We start from the raw sequence: 4,007 nt of genomic DNA on the forward strand, positions 1-4,007 counted from the left end.
CACTGCAGACAACTTCCAGGATCCAAAACTGGAATAAACGGTCGAATGCTTTATCTGCAGTCATTCTGTGTTTTTGCCATTTTGGTACAACCTGTTGTCTTGATTTGCAGGAGTCAACAAATCTTCTGAAACGCCGGTTCTGCTTTTAATAAAAGATCCTGCAAAGAACATCTTGTCACAGGTACTTGTCTCGAGATATCTAGATAGGCAGTTGGCATTCTACCGGTAGAGATATTTGTCCTCTGCTGGTTTGAATAACCAGTCGATAAGCTTGTGACTTCAACCGGTCGAGAGATAAAGGCGGTTGACAAGCTTCCGGTAGATAGATTTATCCTCTGCTGGTTTTGATAGCCAGTTGATAGGCTTGTGACTTCAGCCGGTCGAGAGCAAAGGCGGTTGACAAGCTTTCGGTAGAAGTTGTAGTAGGTTCCTGAAATACAATGGTTGGCAGCACATTCCTATACAATGAGTTGTTGTTTGTTATCACCAAAATATCGGATTCAACAATTTCCCCCTTTTTGGTGATGACAAAACTTAAGTGCTCCAAGAACAATATGAAAGCATTAAAATGAACTTCATTGAGAGAATGAATTTCATTAAGTACAATAAGCATTTTTATTACACCTACAGAAAAAAAAAGATGCGGCTGCGATAAGTAAAGAAGAGATAAGTTGTTCATCTTTTGAACCAACTGGCTCCTCCTGACCTATCGCCTTCTCTTCTTCTTCTGTCGGCTTCTTCTTTTCTTCTGGACTCTTCTTCACGTCTTCTTGCCTCTGCTGCTCTACGTTGCTCTTCTTCCCCCTTTTTGGCATCACCTTGGTTGAGCCGAAGGATGACCTCAGTGAGTTGAGTGCCAAGGCAGGCTTGCATAGTGTCTATTTTTGCATCGATTTGAGCAAGTAGAGTGGCTTGCATAGTGTCCATCCGATCATTCAACTGCTTATGAAGGCGATTTTCGGATCGGATAACTTGTTCGGAGACGGTAGAGAGCGTGTTGATTTGAGTGCGATGATGATTAGTGATCTCTGTGGACAGACGAGCGAGGTCTCGAGACACGGTCTCGAAATGCCGAATCATCGTCTGGCGTGAATTATCGACCGATAAGGAAGAGTTTGTTATGTCTTGAGAGAAGGACCTAACCGTTTGCATGAGCTCATGAAGCCGATTTATCAAGGTATGATCTAGAGCTGCGGCCATGGCTTCAATTAAAGAATCATCAGTCTGAATCATTTGCCCTTCTGAGTCATTTCTTGGTGAAACAGGGCTAGACTCACGATGATGTGGTGCGGGTGAACTTGCTGGAGAGCTACCCGATGGACCTTCCAATAATGGTACAGTTGGAGATGTAATAGTTTCGACTGCAGCCAATATGGTTGGTGGAGTACCAGGATCAGCACTTGGTTCATCCATAATGAGATCTTCCATAAACTTTTCAGTAGATGGAGACGGTTGAAGTGCGATCAGCATCAGTCACTTGCTGTTCTGGAGATGCAGGTGATACAATAGTGCTTGATATCTCCGTTGGGGGCACTGTTGCTTCACTACTGCAAGGAGCCTTTGTCACAGAGGTGACAGGTATCTCTTGTGCAACCACTTCTAAAACATCTTGTGAATGACCGGGAGAAGTGTGAGCGGTCGTCACGGGAGAGGAGCGAGCAATCACAACTGCTTCCGGTTGAGTAACTGCTTGGACTGCGGTTGAGGAGGGGTCGACCGATGAAGATGCTGCTACACTCGATCTTAGAGCATATGATTGAAAGAGGTCAGCAGTGATGAGATCGGTCAGAATCCCATCTGAAGAAGGAAGAGCATAGACGTCTTCTTCACCCTGATCTTGAGTGAGAAAGGTTTTCATCATCACTTGTGCTTCCAGCACATAAGCTTGCAAACAGGCTGAAGCTGGTGTTTTGACATTGTTGAGAGCTTGGAAGTGCTGAAGTAGTTGAGTGATTTGACGTAGACTATCCTGTAGTCCAGTCAAAATCACAAAGTCATCGGCAGCGGTAGGACTCTTGGATTTGAAATTCTTGACACGCTCATTAATTAGCAGTGATAGCAGGCTTCCTCGAAGCTTCAAGTCTATGAGATGTCTTCTTCCCAGAGCCTCCACGATGTCTTCAGTATCAGCAAATAGAAGCATCTTCTGCTCAATGACGTTTAGAGATTTCCATTTAGGAAATATTTGAGCGAGTGTCAAGTGAGTGCGGGAGTGATGCCATCTGTCAAAACGTTGTAGATGACGCTTGACAGTACGGAGTACGTGAGAGATGATCATATTGAGTTCTATCGTAGCTGCTGGTTGAGCCTTGGGTGTGTAGATCATCACACCTTTCCCTTTGTCTTTGGGATCAGCTAGAGTGACCTCAGGAGCTGATGAGGCACCTTCCCGGATTATCACACCTTTTGTAGGACGAGGAGCAGTAGAAGCAACAACGGTAGTAGTCTCGACCGTTGGCAGGGTAGGAGCAAGTCCAGAAAGAGACTTTAGCTTCTTGTGCTGCCTCTTCTTCTCGCCTGCAGGCGTGGATGACACAGCTGCTTTGGAGACCGAAGGGGATGACCTGCTGAAAGCTTGAATCAGTGGAACATTCTCACGTGATTCATCTTCAGAGTCAGATTCGATGATCAGTTGACGCTTGGCAGACTTTTTGGTATGGACTGGTTTGGCCACGACCGAAACCGTTGAAAGCGGTTGAGGGATAGCAATAGCCTTTGCGGTTGAGGGCAAGGTGTCGACCGCAGTCTCTTTCTTGTTCAGGAATTTGAGAATCGTAGACTTGTTGAGCCATTTGGTGGGATGCAGAGGCTCAGTCTTGGAAAAGTCCACTCCAAGGACGCCCAAGATGTGGCAGATTTGCAAAGCAAATCCCTCGGATTGCCCTTGCCCCTGATCATTTCACATAGAATATTGAACAGAATGTCTGACCAGTTTATGTTGATCTTGGAGGCAATACAAGCCATGTATTGAAATTTCTCCAGCGTCACCTTGTCGTAAGATCCAGCCTTGGCCAGAAGATTCTTGGCCACGATATTAGTCAGTAGCCTGAATGGAGCTTTGAGAGATGTCTTCTGGGCCGGCAGTTTGATCGGAGCATCAGTAGTTGAGAACTCCTTCAACCAATAAGAGCAGTTACCATCTGGAAGATCCGTGCATTTTGTCAAACCCCTGGAGGGCAGATCAAATGTGCTGGCGAAGAACTTCTGATTGAAGGAGTAGACCTCTGTCTTGATCAAGCATTTGATAGTCCCATGCTCGATTTGAGCGGTTGCGAAGAACTCCTTCAAAACAGGCAAATCGCAGATGGCGCTGCATTCCAGAAATTTCTTCAGTCCAGAGGCTTCAAGCATGGTGAAGACCTCAGTTATTCCTGCGTTGTTTGCCTTAACAACGGAATCAAAGTTGATGGCGAGGCAAGTCTTCTGGATCGACATGATATCTATAGATAAGAACTCGAGCAAAGAGTAAGCAAAAGCTTGAGAGTAATTCGATGGAGCGTTTAATACAATATGAAAGTTTTTAGCAAAGGTGAAAGATTGATATACGAGTGTAAAGAAGTATATATAGGAACCTATGGGCCATAGGGTGATGTCATGAAAAGTATTTTTGAAATTCAAAAAGTTTTGAAGAGCATAATCACGGCGCCCAATTAATGTCATTTGGTTCAAAGCACCAAGCTGCTAGTACGAAGCCTGTCAGAGACTAGTTAAAGGCGGATGATATGCCAATATTAATGGCAACGTAACAGCTAATCTATTAATGTCATATTGACAATCATTCCCCCTAAACACATGCATACTAACTTAAATCTACTAAGCCAAGAATATTTCGAAAATATGAAAACTTAGCGTCCGGTAGAGGCTTGGTGAATATGTCTGCTGCTTGCTGATCGGTAGAGATGTATTCCAGCCTAATTTCCTTCTTTAAGACATGATCTCGGATAAAGTGATGCCTGACATCAATGTGCTTTGTCCGAGAGTGCATCACTGGATTGTGAGTGATGGCT

This window comes from Henckelia pumila, chromosome 4 (assembly GCF_033568475.1).
Source record: "Henckelia pumila isolate YLH828 chromosome 4, ASM3356847v2, whole genome shotgun sequence".
NCBI lineage: Eukaryota > Viridiplantae > Streptophyta > Magnoliopsida > Lamiales > Gesneriaceae > Henckelia > Henckelia pumila.